Source organism: Pongo abelii, chromosome 16, assembly GCF_028885655.2.
Source record: "Pongo abelii isolate AG06213 chromosome 16, NHGRI_mPonAbe1-v2.0_pri, whole genome shotgun sequence".
Classification (NCBI taxonomy): domain Eukaryota; kingdom Metazoa; phylum Chordata; class Mammalia; order Primates; family Hominidae; genus Pongo; species Pongo abelii.
In genome coordinates this window covers 99391930-99418130 of record NC_072001.2, presented here as the reverse complement: position 1 = coordinate 99418130, position 26201 = coordinate 99391930, and the positions used below count along the sequence as shown (strand labels likewise).

The 26201-nt window shown below is 39.4% G+C and overlaps 1 long non-coding RNA gene across 19 annotated transcripts in view; it reads left to right on the top strand.

Annotated features, from left to right (window-relative positions):
• Nucleotides 1–26201, top strand: part of LOC129050214 (uncharacterized) — a 200457-nt gene that overhangs the window by 51352 nt on the left and 122904 nt on the right. For 5 of the 19 annotated variants that reach the window (XR_010137267.1, XR_010137264.1, XR_010137261.1 and 2 more), the window contains 2 exons: nucleotides 4382–4501; nucleotides 6203–6352. This is a non-coding gene — a long non-coding RNA (uncharacterized LOC129050214). Of the gene's footprint in view, nucleotides 1–3218; nucleotides 3412–3662; nucleotides 4502–6202; nucleotides 6353–6456; nucleotides 7475–9614; nucleotides 10886–26201 lie in introns of those variants that run through there. The other 14 variants (XR_010137262.1, XR_008513800.2, XR_008513809.2 and 11 more) reach the window with 7 other exon arrangements.

Genomic DNA, 26201 nt, shown 5'->3' with positions numbered 1-26201 from the left:
GGTACTGTAATGATGGAAAATTAAATACAACTTTAAAAAACTGCTCACTTTATAAAGTGATCTATTAGCATTGTTCGACTTCAGCACTTAAAGTGACTGATTCTAATTGCAGGATTTGGCCAGTAGCAAGCATTAAAGAGCTGCAGGATCTTGTATTTTATTTCTTTTTGGGATATTTTAACTGGATTTTCTTTGGAATGAAGCTTTATTCTTGCCACACAAAAGATCGTGTGGAAGAAATTTCTCTGTTCGTTAGAATGAGAGGTAATTATAGTTTCTTCTTTGATTCATGATTCAATATGCCAGATCCTAAGAACATTCTTGCATTTATTCTCCCCTTCCTTTACTAAGTAAAACTCTATTTTTACGGCTCATGGATATTATCCTGAAGGAGTAAAGTGGATGCCCTTCTCTAATGAGCTTTAGCAAGCAGAGAGGCACTCTTTTCCTGCACCTGGTTATTTTACTGTGTCTTTCAGAACCTCTCCAGGATAAACCGGTGGGTCTGTAGGATGAAGCTACCATGCCATACCTTGAGCTGAACTTATTTTACATAGGTTATCACAAAACTACAGGGACTTCTGGGCAGGTATACTTCTTAGATGTACCTACTAATGAGATTGCAGTTTCCAGAAAAAGAAGGAAGCGTATGGGAGAATGTCATTCATCTTTGAATTTGACTTTAGGTTTATGACATCTACAGGCTATTTCAGAATTTTCATTTGATTGACTACAGGAAACTAATTAATTGAATAGGATTGGAAACTGCAGCTCTTTATGCTAAAAGAGTTTTTTTTTTGGGGGGTTGAACTTACATGTTTAAGCAGTTTAAGACATATTGAAATTTTACCTTAATCTGCCGTATGGATCTTTTTGTTGGTGGCTTTCAGATTGCTCAGGTAGTGGAAGAATTGCCTACCATGTTTCAGAGTTTAGATGTGATGACCTACATTGTTATCCACGTAACCAACAGTGGGATCTTGAACATGTAATTTAAAACTCCAGCGCTACTGTAAACGCTAGCCTTATTTATTTAAAACATCACTCTCTGAAACTGACATTATTTTCTTAATAGGACAACACTGGGTAGAAAGAAGTTTAAAGGCACTCTCTGACTTCTTGGTGAATTTTTCACTAACAGTTCCCCGTTGCTCATAATTGCATCCTCTCTTCCAAAACCTAGAATCTGCAGAAGAGAGCAGAAATACTTGTTATTGACCTGAATTAGGATAAAAAGAAGAGAGAAGATAAGATCATAGCTGTTGGCACTTTGTTTATGAAAACATCATTTCGAAAATATGCTTGAATCAGGCAAAAGTAATGCATCTCCTTCCTCTCCTAGCATATTTTAAATGCCAACCTAGCCAGACAAAAAGAATAATGCCCCAAATTAGGGCATTTTCTTTCCTGTATGCTAGTGTAATATATGATAACATCATTTAATTATTATTTATGACATTTCAACTACATTTTAGATATTATAGAAATATACACAAGTATATGTAAAAGTATAAACATAAAAATCAGAAAGTGTTTAAAAATTATCACATTTTATTTTGAAATAATATAAGACTCACTGAAGTTGTAAAAATAATTCAGAGAGATCCCTTGTACCCTTCACCCAGCTTTCCCCAAAGACAGCATATCACATAACCACAGCACATTCTAAACATTAGGAAATTGATTCAATATTGTTAACTCAGTTAGAGGCTTTATTCAGGCTTCAGCAGTTTTACATGCACTCTTTTCTGGGGTGTATAATAACATGTAGAAATGCATGAAACACCAGCGTTAAGAAAGCATCTCTCACCAATGAATATTGATAATATGCAAGATTCTCAGACAATGTGGTTTTATGCCTCTTGTGATTGACTAAAAGAGAAGTAGAGCTGGTTGCATTTAGGAAGGTCCTTTATACCTAATTGCTTTATCCATATGTTAATTAACTAATCAATTAATCAATCCTAATCAAGTGCCAACTATGAGCCAGCCTCTTTGATAAACTGGAGATTCAAAGATGGAGGCATGGATTATACTCACGAAGAACTCACAGGAGGAGATAGAAATTCAAATCAACAATTACAACACATAGCTGCATACCATAACACAAATGAAACACACCAACATGACTAAGCACCTAAAAGTGCCCTGTACTGTACCAGGCATTAGGCATTGGGTGAATAAGATGCATGCTCTTCCTGTTCTGTGGAGCTCACTGCTGAGTGCAGGAGATAAGACCATTAATGAGCGATGACAGCAACGTGCTCTAACAGGGAGCTGTGCTTTGGCGTGGGTGGGTCCTAACCAGATCAGTGGGTATAGGAAAGTGACTCAGGGGTGTGTCATGAGGTCAAGGCCAGCATCTCAAGATGCTGAGCATGACTACTTTATGGGTTCTTTGAACCAATCTCTGACTATTTTTCATGCAGACCCCATAAAGCATCTTCTAGTTGTGCTATCGCATTTTAGCAGATGGCTTGCTATCACAAGAGCAGTCAATGTTTCTCAGAACTCATTCAAAAGCTCTTTGAAGGCCGGACGTGGTGGCTAATGCCTGTAATCTCAGCACTGTGGGAGGCCTAGGTGGGAGGATGGCTTGAGCTCAGGAGTTTGAGACCAGCTTGGGTGACACGGTGAAACCCCCTCTCTACAAAAAATACAAAAATTAGCTGGGCATGGTGGTGTGCACCTGTGGTCCCAGCTACTTGGGAAGCTGAGGTGGGAGGATCAGTTGAGCCCAGGGGATAAAGGCTGCGGTGACCACTGCACTCCAGCCTGGGTGACAGAGTGAGCCTCTGTCTCAAAAAAAAAAAAAAAAGCTCTTTGATATCATACTTGGTGTCAGATCTTCTCCATTCAATGCTGGCAGGCCTGGTGCTGGGCTCACATAAGACATGGGGTGAAGAGGGGTTTGCTTTCCCCCAGTGAAGGTGAAGTGTTTTCCTAGAGCATGGTTGGTTAGTTGGTGTTGGAAAAATGTAACAGTTGTCTTTTTCATTCCTAAAAAATTGAGGTTTCTTATTCAAAATGAGAGAACACTATCACCCTCTAAGCTGCTGTGGGTCTTATTATTGGCCTTTCCTGCTTAGAACCCCTCAATTGCTTTACACTAGACTTAAGGTGGCATCCAAAATTCCTACCTAAGCATGTGGTCTACAAGGCCCTATGTGATGTAGCTCTGCTCATCTATGTCTCATCACATTCTGCTTTATCTCCAGGTCCTAGTGGTCCAAGCATGCTGGCGTGTTTATTATTTCTTTAACTTCCAAGCTGTTTCCTACTCCTGGACCTTTCCACATGTTTTTGGAAATGTTTTCATTTTTCCTGATACTTTTATCTATAACCTCATTCTTCAGGCTTCTATTGCAAGACCTTCTATACTGAAGCACTTGTTTATATGAAGCCTTCACTGTAAGTTCCACTTTATTCTTACTTTTACTTTGTGTATTTATTATTGTATGCAATTTTCTATTCATTGGTGTGATTATATAATATTTATCTCTCCCATTAAACTGTAAGTTCCATGAGGGCCAGAATGATGTCATTTTTATGATTATCTCCTGAAGGCTCAATAAGTATTTGTTGAATGAATTATTGAATAAATGAAAACATGAATAAATGAAAGAAATAGTAACATATACCTTTATTTCTCCTATGTTTAGGTAATGCTACACCTGAGATTTGGAAGTATCTATACAGTGTTTTGGGATCATTTCTGGAGTCATTTCTTTCTCAAGTTCAGGCAGCCATCATTTCTCATAAAAATCATGGCTGGGCTGGGTGTGGTGGCTCATGCCTGTAATCCCAGTAATTTGGGAGGCTGAGGTGGGCGGATCACCTGAGGTTGGGATTGTGAGACCAGCCTGACCAACATGGAGAAAACCCATCTCTACTAAAAATACAAAATTAGAAATTAGCCAGGTGTGGTGGCACATGCCTATAATCCCAGCTACTTGGGAGGCTGAGGCAGGTGAGGCAGGAGAATTGCTTGAACCCAGCAGGTGGAGGTTGCAGGGAGCCAAGATAGCACCATTGCACTCCAGCTTGGGGGACAAGAGCGAAACTCCGTCTCAAAAAAAAAAAAAAAAAAAAAATCGTGGCTGACATGATTTTGTCTACTTCAGTGGTTTCTGCTCTAGGTGTTTTATTTGGTGAAGTCGTTATCTCAAGGCTACTCCAACAATGGGGAAACCGTGGGTTAGTTGCCCACTGCTGACTGAAATGGTGGCCATTGCTTTGCAAAGAATAGCCTAGAGCTGCTTTTCTAATCCCGGGGCTTTGAACATGGCTCTTTGGTACACAGAGGGTCTTGAGCATGGGAGGTACCTTGGCAGACAGGTCCAGCACACCCTTTAAAATGTTTATATCTGCTGAATTCTAGATCCAAATCCTGTGTTCACTGGCTTCAAGAATCCTGTCTTCATTGGCTTCAAGAATCCTGTCTTCATTGGCTTCAAAACTGGGATGAAGGAGGCTCCTTAGTGGAGAGCAAACCAAAGAGGTATTTGGAACAGGGATAAAGGGATTGATAGAAGTCAGGGACTGTCTCCAGGGAGAAGTGATCTTTGAGCTGAATCTAGATTGGTGGTCAGGATTGAGTTACTCAGATGGACATAGGTGACATGGTGTAAGAGTGGGCTGAGGGAATAGCAGTGCAAAGGCCTGAAGAGATGTTTGGTGAAAAGGCTCAACCAAATCTCTGGACATACAAAACCAATTAATGGACTGTGAGAAGAGTGGTAATCCCCCATCCTTTGAATTTGAATTATGTAGATAATTGCTTCAATTTTGTGCCTGGTATGTACCCAGTCTAAGCATATGTTTATAATCTAACGTACATTACTTAAATTTTGTTTGGTAGGTAACAATGCAGTGTGAATTTCTGTTTTTTGTTTGTTTGTTTGTTTGTTTGAGACGGAGTCTCGCTCTGTCGCCCGGGCTGGAGTGCAATGGCACGATCTCGGTTCACTGTAACCTCCACCTCCCAGGTTCAAGCGATTCTCCTGCCTCAGCCTCTCGAGTAGCTGGGATTACAGGCATGTGCCACCATGCCCAGCTAATTTTTGTATTTTTTGGTAGAGACAGGGTTTTACCACCTTGGCCAGGCTGGTCTCGAACTTCTGACCTCATGATCCACCCGCCTTGGCCTCCCAAAGTGCTGGGATTACAGGGGTGAACCACCATGCCCAGCAGCAGTGTGAATTTCATTACCTTTTTTCCTGGGTGTTTTTATCAAGAAGGGCTTGTGTGTGTGTGTGCACATATGTGTCTTTAAACTCATTTGTTAATCTTGCCCATGTATAAATAAAGATCACAGATCTTGTTTATGTTAAGAGCTGTGAGATTTTGGTGAGCTGCTGCTTCTGGAATGTATACCTAGTGAAGAGGCAGCTTTGTGTACCAGAAAGAGCTCATGTTTTGGAGTTAAAGACCTAGGGACAAGGATCAACTTGGCACTTACTAACCTGTGACTCTGGGCAAGTCGCATAACCTCTCTGAGTCATAATCTTTCCCCCACTAACTTTGTGGTAATAATAAGGTTATTTGGCTCATTTATCTCATAGAATTATTTATATAAGGCAATCTATTTGAAAAAACTTTAAACATTATAAAGCACCTTGTAAATAGGAGGCATTGTTATTCCAGAAAAAGTATACTTAAAAATGTGACAGGTTATGTAAGTGAATGGAGAGGCCCTACGCAAGCTCAATATCATTTGAAAATTGAAAATAGCATATTTCAAATATGGCAATATGGCTAGACATTCAAAAGTTTCTGAGAGCAGTGAAAATTTACACTTATTGTGTTGCAGGTTTATAGTTTAGAAGGCAGTTCAATGTTGTACAAATTAAAGAGAAAGTCAGCCCCCCAAATATTGATAAAAACTTTTGATTTTTAGAAAAGAAGGCATAAAGTGAATTTTCATGAAATATTTCTTGGTAACTCACTTTGCAGTATTTTTAGAAATTATGTAACAATAGAATTACTTTCCAGAATATAGTAACAAACTTTCCCCAAAATGTTTTATTTAATCAATAAGGAGCTAAGTAACTGGGGGAAAGGCAAGCACATTTTATATGTGACAAACAACTATCTCACATATTAGTTTCAAAATATAAGACATGTAAAGGTGCACATCAAACTCAGCATTAAAAATTATTGAGATCCTTTGCCATGAAAATGATTTCCCTATATTTTCTAGAAACTCAAATTGGATTCATATTAAAGAAGAGAAGGATGGATTTGTTGAGACAACACAAACCCAGGAAGGGTTTGAGGGGTGAAACAAACTGGGTTATGGATGAACAGCGGGCAATTGGAATGTAGAACTGAAACAGCAATTAACATCTTGGTAAGTTACCCACCATAAAATGCTTTAGAGCAAGATAGATTTTTGTTTTTCTTTTTTTTTCTTCTATTTCTTCTTTTCTATATTTTTTCTATCTTGTCATGTAGGACACCCTTTTTTTTACTCTAATTTTGAGATCCTCGTGGATGAAAACAAAACAAATATTAAAATATTGCATAGGAAGAACACAAATAGCTTTGATAATGCACCAACTGCAAGTGGATTCACTGGCTCTGTGTCAGCTGGTTCATGTAGGAAGCTGAAGAATATTTTCTTGCCAACGTTTTGGCAAGAGTTATTTTTTGCCGGGGGGTGGCCGCAAGGGTGCAATCCAATAATGATAATAAAAAAAAGACTGTATAACCATTGTGTAGGACGTGCTTCAGCCACCCTACAGCCGAGAGTGAGTTGGTCTTCCACAAGTCACTGGGGGAGATGAAGGATACACTGTAGTCAGTTGGAGTCTCTTTGGGCCTAAAATCACTATAGGACACTTTTCCAAAGTACCCTGATGTCTTCACTGATCCTGAGTGCTGGCACTTGCACTTTGTCACCACATCCATCCCAGAGCTGCCCCAGTGGCTAGAGGCCTCTTGAATATCAGCATCATGCTCTCCCCCAACCTGGGGGATTCGTTTTCCTCCCCTGCAGTAGACATTTGCATGGAAGGTTAATCCACAGTTAGGAGTTGCTTAACTCAAGCCTCAGAAAGCATACACTGCATCTTTAAGAAATAGTTTACTTGTGAATCAGTAAACGTACTAGACAAAGCAGCCATTACTTATGCATTCCTGCATATCCAGCAAGGTGAAAATAATAGAATAAACATCATATACTTCATTATGATATCGGTTTACACTTCCAGGGTACACAAAAAGGGGCCATTTCATCAAGCTAATTGCCTGAAAGTAAAAGAGAGAGAACTTTAGCTATTAGTCTATTATGGGGCTTTTTTCTTAATCACAAATAGGGGCCGTGTGTCCCTGGGGGGATGTGTATTCTAATTTACAATTGAACTACAGATCAGAGCAATCAATCTTGGGCAGCACTTTTACAGTGTAATTGCTGCAACATAACAAATAAAAAAAAAAAAAAGAGAGAGAGAAGAAGAAGACCGAAGCTGAGCGTCAGCTTGAGGTGGAGATATTTGCAGGCACTAGTTCAGGATGGGAGGGAAGAAACGCCACAAACATGAATATGCAATGAGGGCTCATTAGCGGCCTCGTGTTGCCATGACGAATGGCATTATCCGCGGCCTGGTGCTGCCTAAACATGAATTTTATAACTACCCATTTATCATGACTTGTCATGGGCTTCTGTACTGTACTTTCTTCCAGCTCACACACCTTTCCCTATTATGACAGTAGAAATCTTTCCTTTTATTATTATTGTTTCCTTTTGTATTGATTTCTGGCTCTTCAAAATAAGTTGCATCAAACAGAGCAACATGCTAATGAGTGATTTGTGCCTTCAAAGTTGAAGAACTAAAACTTGATTATTCATCCCGTCTTCTCTATAGTCATATAATTGGCAAAGAGTTGGGCTAAACTTTGAAAGAAATTTCTTGATGCGTGAGTTTTTGTTTTTGTTTTCGTTTTTTTGACTGTAGCATCTTGACACTGCAGATTTTTTTTTAAATTTAAAATTATCGAAGTTATCTTCCTTTCATTTATTTTATTCCCTTTGTTGTACTTCCAGAATCTTTTACTATCTTAAATGCACAACTCAGAAGTTTCTATGTCTCTTCCCAAAATCTCGGCACCATTACAGAAAAGTGTAAGACTAAAGTGTTTCAGAGATTTTTAGTGCTTAGCGTTTTACAAGTGCATGAGTTGATTTCTCACTTAGAAACCCTCTTATACTGTGCAGAGGAATGTTAGCAGAAAGCTTGTTCTTTAATGATAACTTCCTAGGATGTACATTTTACTAATAGAAAAAAAAAAGTGGAAGCAATCTCCCATGATGGAAACCATGAGATCTGTTTGAATATTCAGCAGCAACAATTTGCTCTATGCAAAGGCTTGAGTCTTTGCCATTGGCCAGCGGGGAGGAGGGTGCATTTGTCTGTCAAAATTAAGTCCACCAGTCAGCCAAGCATAGGGTCCTAGGTTGGCAGAAGTGTCCTATTGTAATCAGAGATACAGTGTGCCTTACGATTAGTCCGTTTAGTACCATGAAAAGAGTAGCACTCAAACTATTTATCGGATTCACTGTGGTGAAACACGGCAGCACAAGGAAGTAGAATCTGGTATTGCTTTGCACATCCAGGGATTATAGTCATTCCTGTATTTAATTTGTAAACAGTAAATAGCTGACCAGGTCTTGTTAGCATGACTGTCTCTACTGTTCCCTCTTGGATTTCATTTTAATAGTAATGACACTTTTACATAGTAATACTATTCATGTAATAATGATATGTAAAACTCATAATAAAATAGTCTGTGTATTACTGATAATTTTATATTCATAAAGGATTTTGCCCTCCCCGAGTTCTTGTTTTCAGATCTTTGGGTTCACTAGAATGAGGTCTATTATTTAATGTTTTTTTTTTTAAGGAAGAGAAAATTGGGGCTCAGACGTGAAGTGACTGGCTCAAGGTCACGCAGAAAAACGAGATGCTGGGGCTCAGCATCAAGTTCTTAAGTCCCTGGGTCAGTGCTTTAAGGTACCCAAAGTTGCAGAGCAGAAATTATTCTTAAAATGGCAGGTAATCTCTTTTAGGATTTGATGATAAGTGAATGAATTGGGAAAGGATCCCATTGAAAAGGTGACCATCATTTACACTTGAGAGCCTGTTATTCTCCAAAGCTACTTACTAGGACTGAAATTCCCATGTGCATGTCAGTTAAAATTAAGTTGCCATATTCCAACCATTTAAGTTGAATTAACTTTCATCATTTAAAAATGCAGATATGAAATGTTTTTCAATATAAAGACTTGGGCACCATCCTGGATGGTGATCTTGTCTTATGAATCCACTGGGCATTATATTTTTGTTTCTGAAGAAAATACCCCTGTTTTCCTCGTGAATGAATTACATAGGATTTTTAGAGATCATTTTGTGAAGAAGGGAGTGAAATATTGGCAAATGATATTAAATAACGCTGTGATTGTGACTGAACAGATTAAGACTTTGTCTATATGACACCAAACATCTGGATGAAAATGGAAAAAAAAAGTAAAAATCCTTGATGTTCTGTTTACTTGATACCATACATCTGGATCTTTAATAACATCTGGATTTTTGACTCTTTTCTCCTCGTAGGTTTCATCTGGGTGTTTGGCATCACGTTCAGAAGTGCAAAAAATAAAATTCAGCACCGTTATTACTGAATTAGATAAAATGATTGTATTTAATTAATCTGTAAATATTAACTAATTATTCTGTTTACCATAACATATAATGAATATAATTCTCCACCAGGCAAATAAAGAAGGAAAGATGTAATTAGGTGATTTAAGCATAAAACTTGGCTTAAAGCATATTTAAATCTTGGTCATAGTTTACTGGCATTAATTTCCTTGAGCAAAAATCTTTGTAGGTCCTCAGACAACCATTTTCTCTTCTGGGGAATAGATTTCCCTCGTTCTTATGAGGGTCTGTTCATTTACAATGTGTTTTGACAGTAGTAAAATTTAGTAAACATTCAGTAACATATGAGATACATCTAGTAATAGATGTTTTCTTTGCCAAGTGAATTATCTGGGGCTGATAAAAATCAGTGTAAAACCCACTCTCAGAGCAGCCTTCTGACATGCCTGAGGCTGAACCCCGAAGAGGAATCTACTGAAACTGGACTTCAAAGCCTTTGTCGCAATGAAAAGCACCTTCTGTGACTGACATTTTGTTGTGATCTCCTCTAAAAAAGTTATCATAATTATTGAACATTTCCTCTGTAGCTTATTCTCAATCCAATCAGTTATAATGAAAATAGTCTGCTTGCTTTTCATATTCTTAAGTTTACAAAATGATTAGTGCTTCCTTGAGATATCCCATTAATTGGACACACAACCCAGATGAAAAGGCTGAAACCCAAGAGTATATAAAAAAATAAGGTTGTTGCAATTTAAGTGCCTTCAAAAGATCTAATTTGATTTCTAAAAGCAATTTTGCAGATGTGAAAATTAAAGGCACGCAGAAACAAGATATGATTTAATGAATGTGTAGGTTAAGAAACATTTAGAGGTTTCAGTAGCTTTACTCTGACATTTTTGTTTGTTTGTTTAGCTGTTATGTTGGAAAGATTGGGTCCACAACACAATAAAAATTACTGAATTTTATGGGTCGCTATTTCCTTGATCAAATTGTTCCATTCTTCCCAACATGTTTCTGAAACAACTTGGTATTTCTGTCTGCAGATTTTCAGGTCCAGGACCCGTCAATCAGATTTCAGATTCTAATAAAGTCCAAGGGTCTCTCCACTTAGGTTTGTCTTAGCTGTTTCATCAATGAACCCCTCCCACTTTTCCAGCAAATTGCACACTTATTCCCACTTAAAAAAAAAAAAAAAGAGAGAGAGAGAAAAAATAACCCTTCCCACTGGTTCTAATGACATCTTCAGTCATTAATGAGTTAATAAAAATCTCGAAGTCATCTGGGCTAGATAAGAAGGAAGAAAGAAATGTATTGTACTGTAATGACAGGCTCTCGAGCTGCCCTCTGAGATGTCATGGGTCAGTCATGTTAAGAATGTGTGCGTCCAATCATCTGCTGATTTTTATCAGCAAGCCCTCCAGCAGGAGCTGACAAGGGCCAGTTTGGGAGTCGCAATGAATAAACAATGACTTTTTGGATTGTTGGAGGCTGTGTAATGGAGTGAGGGGTTTATATATACTAAAACATGATGACATTAGCAATCAATATACCAATTACTGGACAAGTTATTGGAGGAGGCATTCACGTGTCTTCAGCCTGCCTGCACTTTGAAGGGGCCTCTAGCAGGGAGAGTCCGTGTGCCCAGAGGCAGGCAAAGGTTCAAGACCTCAGGCCCAGATCTAAAAGGCAAGCCCCTCTTCTCAGGCTGAAGTAGTCCAGAGCTGGATGATTTGAATCCCCTGGGGAGTTTATTAAAAATACAGATTCCTGACTTTCCTTCCTAGAGAGTCCATCTCAGGAGTCTGGGGCTGAGGGTGAGGCTTAGTGTTTTTAACAAAGTTTCCAGGTAATCCTGATCGGGAGCATTAAGGAACTGCTGTACAGTTGTAATTCCCAAAGTGCTGTCCCCCAGCCAGAGCAGCTGCATCCCTATCACCTGGGAGCGTGTTGCAAATGCACATTCTTGGGCCCCTCCCTAAACCCACTGAAACTGAAACTCACTAGGGGTGGGGCCTAGAGATCTGTGTTTTAACACAGCCCCCAGGTGATTCTGATGCACTCTGCAGTTTGAGAACCAAGGCTGTAGTACAAAGATCCTTGCCAAGGTGTTGCAACACAGCTCTGTCATCTGTAGCCTCTGAGGCTCCTCATGGGTAATTTGTTACTTGTACTGGTTAGAGTGCTGGAGTTTGCAAATGATTTACTTAAAAAAATTAAATTAGAGTAGATCCAAGATTATCTTCACAGTCATGCCACTCTCATTCACTTGCATACTGCTAGGCTTTCTTGAATGATCTTGATGTATGAGTGACTTTGATTATAGAATAGGAAGAATAAACATAGCTTTTGTCTATTATTTGAAGTAGAAAGAAAGAGTGCATTTGTACATAATCTTAAAAGGAAAGGAGTCCATAAGAAAAATCAATGTACGTGAAGCATTTATTTGATGTATGACAAATATTTATCTAGGTAACCAGTGCCATTTGTGAAACCCATGGGCAATTAGTGAGGTCTACTGTTTTTGTCTTTGGTAGCCACAGAACATGCAACATGTCTTAATTGGAAGAAGAGAATATGCACGGCCCAAGGTCAGCATATCCTCAGAAGAGGAATAGCGAAGACCTTCTTGCAGTTGGGTTGAGACTTCCTTTATTCAGCCAAGGGTCCTCCTAAAGGGGCTGGCTAAACTTTCAAAAGAGGTGGACTCGTTTGTCAGCCATGCAGTAGATTTAAATCAGTTTTCTCCAGAATACGTTTGAAAGAGTAATATCATGTCTCAAAACATTGATTTAAAAAAATGCCCGGGATCAAGTGAGAAACAGTAGATTAACCTGAGTTAAATAGGATTGTTTGCAGCAGGGCCCCGAAAGCCTCCAGCACATTACTATGCACTGAATCCCCAGGACATTTGATCTTCAATAGATTTGATTACCCAAACCGTTTTATAAAGGATAAGCTTGTAGCATTGGTGTTCAGGGAATAGACTTTCGGAAGACACAGATTCCTATCTTCTAAGATGGCAAATACCTGTTGGTAGAAGCTAGTTCTTTTATATGTTGTATAGTAAGGAACCTCTTCCCTTATTCTAATTTATCAAACCCTCGGTGTCTGGCATCAGGATTCGTTATGTCGTGGCTTGATGCCAGCAAAAAGGTTCATGTAACACTCACCAAAGAGTTAAAGAAGTTGTCCAGTTGTTGATGGTTTGGTTAAATTATCCCTGAATTTTTGGCATATCTCCCAGAACAGGTACTCATAAAAAAAGAAAGAAACCTGGGTTTTGCTAAGTGAGATTACATTGTGTTTTCATATATGAGGGATAATTCCAGTGCAATACTTGCCTGTACCCAGAAACTGGTTGCATAAGCAGACGGGCATTGGGCTGGGCCTGACGTTAGAAAGTACTTCTGCCCCCTCCATTGGCAGTACTTCCCCGGGCTTTTCTAGCTCACAGGGCTCCAGAGGGCCATAGCTGTGGTAGCCATCTTTGTCCCCGCACTGGCTATTTCTGAAGGTTAAAGCTTGGGGATATGTGTTACAGAGGGCAGGTCAGGAGGGATTTAAGCACATTACTGGTTGTAAAATTTCTTTTCTTAAAGTTATGGCCAGAACTGTGCGTTCGTTAATGCCAAATGTTAATTCTTGCTGGGGACATGATGTCTTATAAATGTTATGAAAGAATATCATTTTTCCTGTAGCAGTGCAGGTACTTTTAAGGCCACGTTAAGAAAAGGGCTAGTTTCCCCATAACATCTGCAGGTCACCTGCTTGCTTATAAATCGCCTCTATGCTAACATCCCTTCCAGCTGTTACACAATAGTTAGAAGAAATTGTCACATGGTAGAAAGAATAGAACTTAGCTCACATTTGAAAGATGTGTAAAGATTAAAAACAAACAAACAAAAATTCATCCAAAATAAAACAACCCCACCACCCTTGTTAATATTTGTCACCTTTTCTACATAGTTTTACAAGTCTCTGCTAGACTCAGAACTCATTAGGCTGTGTCTCTCAACTAAAAATAATAGAGCAGATTCAACTTTGGGAGGTCCTAAAGCCCTTTTTTTCATCTCCTTTGTAAATATATCCCCATTGACACCACATGTGCTTCCAAGCTTTCCAGACATAAGGGGTTTGTATGATGGGATTCACTCTACACCCTCGTAGAAAAGAGCAGAAGTTCAACACAGTTAATGGAGATCTACCCACCACTGGTCTGGTTTGTTATGTAGTTGAATATTTCTCCCCTTTATATTCTTTGAAATGTTTTGAATTAAAATAGCTTACTCAAGGTCACTGAAGGCATATGGTCCTGCTCAAAACTTTAAACAAAACATTAGTTTTTACAACCTTTTGTAATTTGGTATTGTATACAACATAGTTATATGCAGAGTTTCTGTAATCTTTTCAGTGGGTGACAGAAATATGAGAAGCAAATTTATAAGCCATTTAGTGAAGCATTTAATCAATTTCATGCATAGGAAATAACTCCGATTGCTTTGCTTTATCAATCTTTCTCTTCAGCAAAACTCTTAAGTCAACAGGATCTCCAAACACTGCCTGGGTGGGGGAGGGGCTGGGGGCGGGGTGGAGAGTGGGCAGGCACCTTTCCCTGCACACAAATGTCAGGGACTTCAAAAGTCTGCCTACAGGGCTTGCCAGCATCTAGGAGGCTTCTGGAGGCTGTTAATGTATTTCAGAAAGAAAGCACGGGTCTAATGTTTAGAGGAAGTTTTCAAGGCCTTTTACTGTAAAGTTATTCATTAAACACCCTTTTCCCAGAGTGACTCTCACATGCTCAGCAGTGCAGACTGTGTTCAACATTAGGCTCAAAGAAGTATTTTGGTAAAAACTGTTTCAGTGGTTATGACTTTTAAATACATGAAAACTGAAACGACTCACATTAAAACTTAACTTCTGAATTAAGGAGTTGAAGCGATGTGACCAAAATACCTGAGATTCACCGAACAGAGCTATTTTAGCAGTTTTCAGGATACTTGAACTGTTTTTTAGAGTTCATGTTCCAATTCTCTTTTTGAATTGCTTGAAAGATTAATCCATCTCTTGGCTACATAGTGAGTTAATATTTTCTTTTCTGTCATGTGCTAGAATGTCTCTTATGACATTTTACCCCAAACACCATCAAGTTTTTAAGTGAAAAAGTCCTAAGGGAGCAAAAGATGATTTTGCCAATAACCATTATCTGCTAAACTGTATTAAAATTGCATTAGCTCTACCTTGTCCTCTAAATGGGAACCGATATAAAAGTATTGCAGATATAGTATCTAATTTAGAAAATAATTTGCTACCATTGATTTTTGAATCTAGAAAAATATTCCAGTGAATAAATTCCAGTCTAGATTCCTTTTTTTTTTTTTTTTTGAGATGGAGTCTCGCTCTGTCACCCAGGCTGGAGTGCAGTGCAGTGCAGTTGCACGATCTTGGCTCACTGCAACCTCTGCCTCTCAGGTTCAAACAATTCTCCTGCCTCAGCCTCCCGAGTACTGGAACTACAGGTGCCCACCACCACACACGGCTAATTTTTGTATTTTTAGTAGAGACGGGGTTTCACCATCTTGGCCATGCTGGTTTTGAACTCCTGACCTCGTGATCCACCTGCCTTGGCCTCCTAAAATGCTGGGATTACAGGCGTGAGCCACCGCACCTGGCCTACATTCTTCAGTACTGATTTTAAATCGGCTCCATTCCTGGACCTCATCTCAGCCTCCTGATGTTTCACTCTGCCTTTTAAATATGACATATGCAAGGATTTGCCTGTGTTGGCAGTTCAGTGGCATGCCATTGATATTTATTTTGCTACACTACCTAACTTGTGTGGGCCCCATCATTATATTGAACAGAGTTGCCTTAATAATCTTGCATAAAATTGGCAGCACTTGGGGAAACTGGCTATGCAAGTAGCTTGGCTGATTTGTTTATCTCTCTGTCTCTCTGTCTCTCTATCTCTCTATGTATCTATCGTTCTATCTTTCTGTTGTTATTCAACCATTAAGTCTTGCATTACACCAGTGCCTCGTTGACTTTTTTAAATGATCATTTTGAAAGAAAGATGTCTTTAGTGTAAGATCTGATATTTAATGTGAAAAGGGACTCCTTAGAACTAAGATATTTAAAATTTTCTAATAAATTTTGAAACACCAAACAATTACCATATACTTATTCTACTTGTAAATATTAAGGTATTAGAGGATAAGGCTAAAGTGCTCTTTGCTATGACTTCTCTGCCTGCCTTGATGTGATCTATGTTACTAAGGATGTGCATCTTGCCAGTCCCTTTTCTGTCCAAATGAGTCACCAAAATGTGCCATATCATATGTATCATTGCGCATTTGTTATTTTCACTTATCCGTGTCTTGGAGATCTTACCTGGTTAGGAGAAACAGGTATACCCCATTCTTTCTAACTGCTTAGAGAATTTCCCATGATGAAGGTAGACCATGCTCTCTGAGTTTTTCTCCTATGATGTGTGTGTAGATTCCTTCTAGCTTTTCGCTATTATAAATAGCACTTTAGTAAATATCCCGGTACATATTTCCTATGTACTCTAGTATTTCTCATATGCTCATATGCGTAATACAATACTCATATGCCTTGAGTATTTCTCTAGCATGGGCACTTAAAGTGAAACTGCTGGGTCATAAGTATACATATTTTATGTTTTCCTAGTTACTGCCATATTATCCAGCAATTTTAATTTTAAATGAAAGTCCTACCCTAATCTCTGATACAGCTTTTCTCAACTCTACTGAAACCTACACATTGCTACAGCCAGTCTCATTCTCTGTTAATAATTTTGCTTCTGCTTCTCCAAGAAGATGGAAACCATCCAGAATGCCTTTTCTACTGAGCTTTCCCTTTTCTAGGGCAAGCTGGGGCCAGGCAGGCTAATCACAGGGGCATAGCCAGATGTTCAGAAACAGGGCTGCTCAGGGCCATTGAGGTGACCAGACATTCAGAAACTGGGGAGCATCAGGTCAACAAACAAAGCCTGTTCATCTTTTAAAAATGCATCAACAAAGTCAGTGACACGTTTTCATTTTGATCATAACGTTGATGTCCAAATTCGAACAATTGTCTCTGACAGTTTTATAGCTGAGGCCTACACATTTTTACTATTTTCAAAGACAGCCTTGGGGGCAAGGTAGAAAGCTTATAATCAGACTTGTGGTGTTTGTTTAGGATTTAGGGCCCAGGAAGGGGATGCTCCTGGGGACAACTTTCCTTATCCCCTTCACCCAGTGTTTTTCTGGTCCTCTGCACAGTATCTTACACTCACGACCTCCTTCCCAGACTTATTGCTGCCTCTTCATTCAGACTCACCTTTAAATCGTTCTGGTGGCTTCATGTTAATTTGCGTCTGCTAGTCTCCTCTTTCTTCCATCCATTTTACCCTGCTAAATCTTCATGAAGTACAAATCTGGTTTTTAGTTTTTTTGTTTGTTTTCAAGAGACAGTGTCTCCCTCAGTTACCCAGGCTGGAGTGCAGTGGCACGATCATAGCTCACTGCAGCCTTGAACTCCTGGGCTCAAGTGATCTCCCACCTCAGCCTCCGGAGTAGCTAGTACCACAGGCAAGCACCACCACGCCCAGCTAACTATTTTTTATTTTTTGTGGATATGGGGTCTCACCATGTTGCCCAGGCTGGTCTCCAATTCCTGAGATCAATCCGTCCTCCCACCTTGGCCTCCCAAAGTGCTGAGATTGCAGGGTTGAACCATCCTTCCTGGCCGCAATCTGGTTTTGACTGGCTGTTGTTTAACACAGCTTCTTACTACTCGTACCCTTTATCCTGCCGTTCAAAGTCCTCCATGATTTTTTCCCAAACTTGTCTTTTAAAACTTCCTTTCTTCTTCTCCTTTATGTATATTTTACTTAGCAAAACAACATGGTTACCCTTCCCTCAACTTTCCTGCCTCTTTACTCTTCCCTTGGCCAGAATGCTCTTTCCTCAACTGCAGAGAAATCCGTGTCTTCAAAGTCAGGCCACTCCATGAGACTTTTCCTGTCTTCCTCATTTTCTACCAAATGAGTGTGACTGTTAATAGAAGACAACGACAGGGATTAAAATGGGAGAGGGAGGCTGGGTGCGGTGGTTCACGCCTGTAATCCCAGCACTTTGGGAGGCCAAGGCAGGCGGATCACCTGAGGTCGGGAGTTTGAGACCAGCCTGACCAATATGGAGAAACCCCATCTCTCCTAAAAATACAAAATTAGCTGGGCGTGGTGGCACATGCCTATAATCCCAGCTACTGCGGAGGCTGGGGCAAGAGAATCATTTGAACCAGGGAGGCAGAGGTTGTGGTGAGCCAAGATCATGCCATTGCACTCCAACCTGGGCAACAAGAGTGAACCTCTGTCTCAAAAAAAAAAAAAAAATTGGAGAGGGAAACCAGAAGTCAGAGGTTGGGCTAACCTGTAAGTCCTAAGTGAAATGGCTCAACCCAGTATAACCTAAATAAGGGTTACACACATTCTAAGTGATGGATGTATTTTCCACTCCACAGTCTAAAACAGAATGTGAGAATGTAATCTAATTGTAGCTGTATTAAAATGTTATGCTACAGTTAAGTCTCTGTTCAGCTCCTACTCTAGTGCAGGCATCTAATCAGGAAATGGCCTCCTGTATAACCCAAGGATTGTTTGTAACTCAGGACCCTTAAGTGCAATGAAGCTAACCCTATATATATTAATAACATATTTAGACTATGTTATGTATACCAATTCAGAGATGAAAATGATACTTTGAGTCTATTAGTAGAACATGTACTTTCAGCTGATTTTTAAGATAAAAAGGATCTGTTTTATACAGTTTTCTCTACCCTTTTTTGCCTGTTCCCCCTGTAACTAATGGTATACATTTATGAGAAGTCTAGTGGAAGTTAACCATAGAATCCTGGTCTTGCACGAGCTTTTTCTTTTTTTCTTTAAGGATAACTGTCAAATATTGGGATTGAATCTCTAAAATTAGCTTTTAGAATTTATGTATAATAATGAAAAATTGGAAGCCAACTATACATCCAAGAATAGTAGATTGAGTCCATACATATAACATATCAATACTGAAATATTATATGGGCTTTAAAATGTTATGAAAGTCTATATTAATATTGAAAAAGGTTTTAGGGTAATCTTAAGGACAGTTAAAAGGCAAACCCATATTTAAACTTAACTTTATATGGACTGTGAACTTGTCAGGGTGATAGATTGAGAAGTTATTTTATTTCTTTAAAAAAATTTTAAAATGTGGGCAAGGTGCATTGGCTCATGCCTGTAATCCCAGAACTTTGGGAGGCTGAGGCAGGCAGATCACTTGAGGTCAGGGGTTCAAGACCAGCCTGGCTAACATGGCAAAATCTCATCTCTACTAAAAATACAAAAATTATCTGGGTGTGGTGGCACGTGCCTGTAGTTCCAGCTACTCCGGAGGCTGAGGCAGGAGAATCACTTGAACCCAGGAAGCAGAGGTTGCAGTGAGCCGAGATTGTGCCACTGCACTCCAGTTTGGGTGACAAAGTGAGACTCCATCTCAAAAAACAAACAAACAAACAAACAAACAAAGTTAATGTTATATTGAGTGGACATTGAAATCCAAACATTACAGTAGCTGTATTACTCCTAGCTGAATGGTGAGAGCTGGATTGGAGAAAGAGGATTCTGTCTTTTCCTAGCCTCAGAAAGGCAGCTGGAGGGGTTTCCCCAAAACTAGGGAAGAGCACACATTGCTCTTGCAAACGAGGAACTTGAGATGGGCAAACTTAAAAACCACCCTGATTTCACTTGAAGAGACTGGTTTAAACAAACACTTTTTTTTTTGAGACAAAGTTTTGCTCTTGTTGCCCAGGATGAAGTACAATGGCGCGATCTCGGCCCACCACAACCTCTGCCTCCCAGGTTCAAGCGATTCTCCTGCCTCAGCCTTCCCAAGCAGCTGGGATTACAGGCATGCGCCACCATGCCCGGCTAGTTTTGTATTTTTAGTAAAGACGGGGTTTCTCCATGTTGGTCAGGCTGGTCTTGAACCCCTGACCTCAGTTGATCCGCCCACCTTGGCCTCCCAAAGTGCCGGGATTACAGGCGTGAACCACCGTGCCCAGCCTTAAACAAACACTTATAAGAGAAATCTGAAACCTCAGTATAAGGGTAGAACTCATCATAGCTATTCCTGCTACTTAAAACATGCCCAGATATCCTGATTTTTTATAGATTGATTCTCTTATGAGGGGACGAAGAAAAGTAGCCAGTGGTTTGCCAATGCACCTTACTAGTCTTTGAGGAATTGTAAAAAATGGAAGAATTAGTGGGAATTTAGAGATATGCAAATGAGGTTTTTACTTTAAAAAAATATTCTGAAGGTGAATTTTGGAAATGAAACACTTGATGGCCCATGAATTAGATGTTGAGCTTCAACAGAATTTAGGATACATTTTTAATTGGATATTTGGTAAACCTTTATCAGAGGATGATGGAAATCTAGAACATTAGACTGAGAAGGAAGTTGGAAATAGAAACAGTTCGCTTAGATCCCTCATGGATTCACTAAAAACAGCTCAAGTCATGCTGACTTATTTTTTTTTCTGATAAGGTGAATGGGTGGTAGGAAGGGATGCCATAAGCCAGCAAACTGTAGTCTCTTCAAACTGTAAAGTCTGGAGGAAATCACCAGGGGATATTGTTATTTAACCGAATGCAGATTCTGAGTCAGTAGATCTGGGGTTGGGTCTCAGCTTCTGCATTCTTAAGAGGCTCCCAGGTGACACTGATGCTGCAGGCTCATGGGCCGTACTTTGAATAGCGAGATTTTAGACCATGGACCCCTAATACAGCTTGTTGAAAACCAGATTTATGTCCTCTATGTCCAAAGTGGCTGATTCCATAGGTACAAGATTCTACTTTTTTTCAAGTGTCCAAGGTAATTGTATTGCATGATCTCATAAGGAACCATAGCATCAGACACTACATAACCAGTCACAATGCACAATATCATTATAGTTCTTTTTTATCATTTTTTTTAAGACAGAGTCTCACTCTGTCGCCCATGCTGGAGTGCAGTGGTGTGATGTCAGCTCACTCACTATAACCTCCGACTCCCACGTTCAAGCGATTCTCCTGCCTCAGCCTCCTGAGTAGCTGGAACTACAGGCACCCACCACCACCACACCTGCCTAATTTTTGCATTTTTTAAGTCGAGTCAGAGTTTCACCATGACCAGGCTGGTCTCGAACTCCTGACCTAAAGTGATCTGCTTGCCTTGGCCTCCCAAAGTGCTGGGATTACAGGTATGAGCCACTGCGCCCAACCAATATCATTATAGTTTTTACACTCAGTTGTATTTATAATTGGTCAGACCTTTCTTTTTTATTCTAGATAAAATTAATTTCTTCTACCATGGTACAACTTCTTTACCGTGTACATTATTGCATATGTTATGTTCTATTCTTGCCCACCTTGGCCCCCAATAACCATGCCCTCTTACCAACACACCCTTAATAGAATTTGTATGCACAATTACATTTTTTTGGAAAGGAATTGAGCATTCACTTGTTCTATATCCCTAAGCCTCAGGCTCTCCTATGATCAGTGAACACGATAATACCTACTTTATTGGGTATCAAATAAGAATAATGTGAAAGAATGTCCAAAGACTGACCTTGTAAATCAGTAACTCTGGGTTCTAGGCTGTTCCCTGCCAAATTTGACATGACCTCAGACAAGTTGTCAGATGTCTCTGATCCTCCCTCTTCCACCAGTAGCAACAGTTTTTAAATGTATAAAGTGCTAAACAAACTTGAGAGAGTTTTATTGTGAGCAGTAGGAAAATGCATTACTTTTTAATTTAATGAAATGAATATCCAAAATTAATTGAACAGCATTGAATTAATTAATATGTCATTAATTTTTACATGAATTCTCTCCATTAGCAGTGTGTCTTATAAATGTTTGCTATTTGTTTACTGTTATATGTAAGCATTACTCACTGGTAAAAGATTCTCACCTAATACATATGCTAAATTTCCATCTTCTTGCATGATTCTGGTTGAGGATCATATTATTCCAGCCTTAGTTGTCCCTGAGGTATGCAGGAATTTCTCTCTTTTGTGTTGTGCAACCCATTGTGAAATCACAGTGCCATCAGCGTTGCTATCTGTGTGTTGCTAGAAGTATAATTTTCTATACCTGTTTGTCTTTGGCCAGAGAAAGAAACCAATAATCGCATGTTGACCTTGCTTGCTGCTTCTAGGGCCACTATATCCCACTGGGCTGTGAAATCAGCATTTCTGCGATGCCTATCTTATTTGTGCCAGTCTTTGCCTGAACATTCTTTCCTATGGTGAATTTCAGAAAGAAGAAATACAGATAACTATTTTTTAAAAGTTAACTGACCTAAATGAAGACCTAGACTGAAGGAAGTCCAGCTGCCTACTTTTAAATACAAATTCACAATGACCCAGATTAATAGACCTTTGAGCCAGAAAAAGGTTGAAAATGGTGAAGGCAACTGAGATACGGTAGGTGAAGAATAGGGGCTGTGGAGCCACATGGCCTGGGCTCTTATTCAGCTTCACTGCCTTCTGTGTGGGTAATCTCCGGTTAGTTAGCTCACTTTGCTAAGCTTCAGCTTCCTTCTCTGTGCAAAGAGGATTTAAGGAGGTAATCAAGTCTGCTAGAATCTATTCCTGGCAGAAAGAGAGTTTAGTTTTTCCTCCCAAAGCACTGCAAATGCTTAGAAAAGTCCCAAGTACACAATAGGTGTTCAGTTGATGTTTGTTGAATGAATAGCTTTCTTCCAGAATGATAGAAAATACGTGTCTTCCTTAAGGTCCTGCAAAATGTTTCTCCACATGCCTTCTCTCTGAGCACTCCTTCACTGGAATGTTTTTATTGTTCTTTAACAGTGAATGGCCCCAGCATTTTGTTTATCATGCCAGAGATAAACCAGGGCACCATTAAAAGTCTAAACCCTTCCTTGGACTTCCACATCATCTAAAGTGTTTATTGACTTGAACTAAAGTAGATGCAACAATTTGAAGCTTCAACCAAGTTTAGTCTTTTCTTCCTTTTCTACTGTTTACAAAACAAGATATTTTATGGAAGTAATTTATACATTGAATAGAAGAGGGCTATTCCCAGTATTATCTTTATCTTGTAGACATAAATAACAAACAACTCCGGTAATCAAAATTTACTACAATTGTAATAGCTTTTGGCAGAGTTTATGAATTGTATGCAATGCTAACATAACGCTGAGTTTCAAGGATAGAGGCCAGGATTCCTAGTTTGGCTTTGTTAAACGGGAAAAAAAAAAATCACTACTGTATTCATAGCATTTACTACATTCAAGAGATTAATTCTCATAAATAAAATTGTTTATACCAGCTTCTAATCAGAAAGTTGAAATTATCTGTGGCAATGTAGCCCACTAAAAACTTGTATACTATGAAAATATTTCAATAATTAATGCATGCTCCATCTAGAGTAATCGACAGTGAGGTCATAAACGTAATGGGCCATCTGTGTTTGATTTGTACATGAAAATGCTTAAAGAGATAGGCAGGTAATTCAAGCTTCCCTGCCAAGGAAGATTTGCTCCAACTTCTCCAAGTAGCAGTGCTATTTATTAGATTTTCTTTCTTTTTTCTTAAAGTTTTTCCCAGGTTTTTATTTGATCTATGTACTTCTCACTGTTTCTTGTTCTAATGCAACAATCCCTTTTAGAGTTTTTGGTACTCTAAAACCAAATTAAATTGGCTCATATTCATTCTCAACAATTATACTTGGCTCCCCTAATTTTTTTTTTTTTGAGACCAGGGTCTCACTCTGAAACCCACAAAGGAGTGCAGTGGCACAATCACAGCTAAGTGCAGCCTCAACCTCCCCGGCTCAAGTGAACCTCCCACCTCAGCCTCCCAAGTAGCTGGGACTACAGGCGTGAGCCACCATGCATAGCTAATTTTTTAGTTTTTTGTAGAGACAGAGTCTTGCCATGTTGCCCAGGCTGGTCACAAACTCCTGTGCTCAAGCAATCCTCCCATCTCAGCCTCCCAAGGTGCTGGAATTACAGGCATGCACCACCACACCCTGCCTCCTAATCATTTCAATGGCAACTTGAAAGCCACATGTCTTATTACAATATTAAAGGCTCACTCCAATGACTAATTCTTCTCTGTCTGATCACTTCAAACTTTATTATTGCAGTTTTTGCTTTTTTGTCAGTTAACAATTAACCAGCCCTGCTTATATGTGTTAATGAAGAGTGATAGGACCATTGAGAATCTTAGTCATGGTTTTGTAATTCACCCCCGCGAGCGTGGAGCAGAATCTCTTATTTCTGGATGCAAGACAACCTCGGTCAACATCAAAGGAGGTTCTAGGATTTTCTATGGAAGAAAACCAAAGAGCATTGAATAATTGCTGAGACCTGGACCCAAAAATGTGTCCAGGAACATACATTCAACTAGAATTTACCAGGATTTATCATCTGCTGTGTGCTGTGCTAGGCACTGAGGACACAGTGAATGAAACCAACAAGGTCTCCATTCTCACGGTTCTTATATGCTAGTGAATGCGACTTCCTCCTTAGAGGTATTCTTAAGTTCTACAACTAGGAAAGTAAATGGATTATCTCCCTTGGTAACCTCCCCCCCAAATCTGTATCTCCTCCTGTATTGCCTGTTTGGGGAAAATAAGCCACCATCTACCCAGTCACTCAATGCAAGACCCTAGGGTCATCCTGGACAATTCTCTTCCTCTTTCCTCTTCATCAAGGCGATTCACAAGTTCTGCCAGCGCTGTTTATCATCGCCTGACTCTGCTTCCTTCTCTTCATCCCTACCTGTACAGCCACTGTCTTAATTCAGTTCTTAAAAATTTTTTTGCCTAGAATCTTGCAACAGTGTCCAGTATTAATTCCTTACCATTCTATTCTCCATACTGCTGCTATAGTGATATTTTAAACGTTATTATGTTAATAAGATTATATCATTTCTCTGTAGAGAGTCCTTACTGTAAGAGTTCTACAATTGTCTTGGAGACAAAACCCAGACTTTTAACATGGTGTACAAGAAAAACTTTTGCTAACGTGGCCTGGGCCTGCTTCTACTATGCCATCTCTCCACAAATCCAGCTCTCTAGTCCTGAAGAAGTCTATTTGCCAGGCACATTATACCTTAGTGCCTTTGACCATGCAATTCCCCTTGCCTGGAATCCCTGACTTTCCTTTATTCACTTGCACAATCTCTCTTCACCTGTAAAAGCTACTCCTAGAGATGTTGCTCTTTCTGCACAGTTTCTCTTCCTTGTTGCTTGCCTGGGTTATTAGTGGACACTTCTCAGAACACTTTGGGTTCAGCTCTATGGCAGCATGGTGCCCCTCTGTTTACCTGCCCCAGGTGGTCACACAGTGCCTGCATACATATGGGAGGTATGCTGAATAGGAGGTGTTGAAGGACATTCACTACGTGTCCAGCACTGTGTTATGTCTGATCAAAGACACGATAGAATCTAAAGGCAATTCTCAAGAGTCCTTGTCTTTAAGTGGGATGGCAACAAGATGCCTACCCTCTACCAATCTGTTATTTATTTGGAACTAATTGTTAAATCACCCTTATTCTCCACTTTTCCAGGCTAATATTTTTTTAAAGTTTTTAGCTTTTAAAGTAATTCTTAATATTCAGTTATGTCAGTTCTTACAATTGTTACTTACAAACATATGCCTTTTAATAGCTCTAACCTAGTGCCCTTAATATTTTTCAAAGGCACCTGAGAAAAATATAAGAAAAAATTAAATTAATTTTATTCTAATTTTTGAAGTAGAGAGGAGCTTTTCAGTTCCACTGTGGCATTCTACATAATGTCAATCAACCTAACAAAAAGCAAAGCAAACAAACACCAACCCAGCTCTTCATGTATTCATATTAAATAGATATAATAGCGGGGCTGGATGTGGTTGCTCAGACCCATAATCCCAACACTTTGGGAGGCCGATGCAGGTGGATCACTTGAGGCCACAAGTTCGAGACCAACCTGGCCAACATGGTGAAACATTGTCTCTACTAAAAATACAAAAATTAGCCAGGTATGGTGGCCTGTGCCTGTAATCCTAGCTACTTGAGAGGCTGAGGCAGGAGAATCACTTAAACACGGTAGGCCAAGGTTGCAGTGAGCCGAGATGGTGCCACTGCACTCCAGCCTAGGTGACAGAGCGACACTCTGTCTCAAAAAACAAAACAAAATAAAAAGCAAAAAGATGTAATATCTGTATATTTAATTGAAATTCTACTTTTTCAGATACATGCTTGGTTTTGAGCAGACATAACCACCCTCTTTGTTTCCTGTAGAAGTAAACAAAATACAAGCCACACTTTTAATCAGAAAAATGTAAATGGAAAAAAAAATACAAATTTAATAAAAATCTAAATTCAGCTCTTCACTATTTCCTGAACACATGCTCATTAGCTTTCACTATATGAAGTGTACTTCTAGAATGATAAGAAAAATAGGCACTTTGAAAATTAATG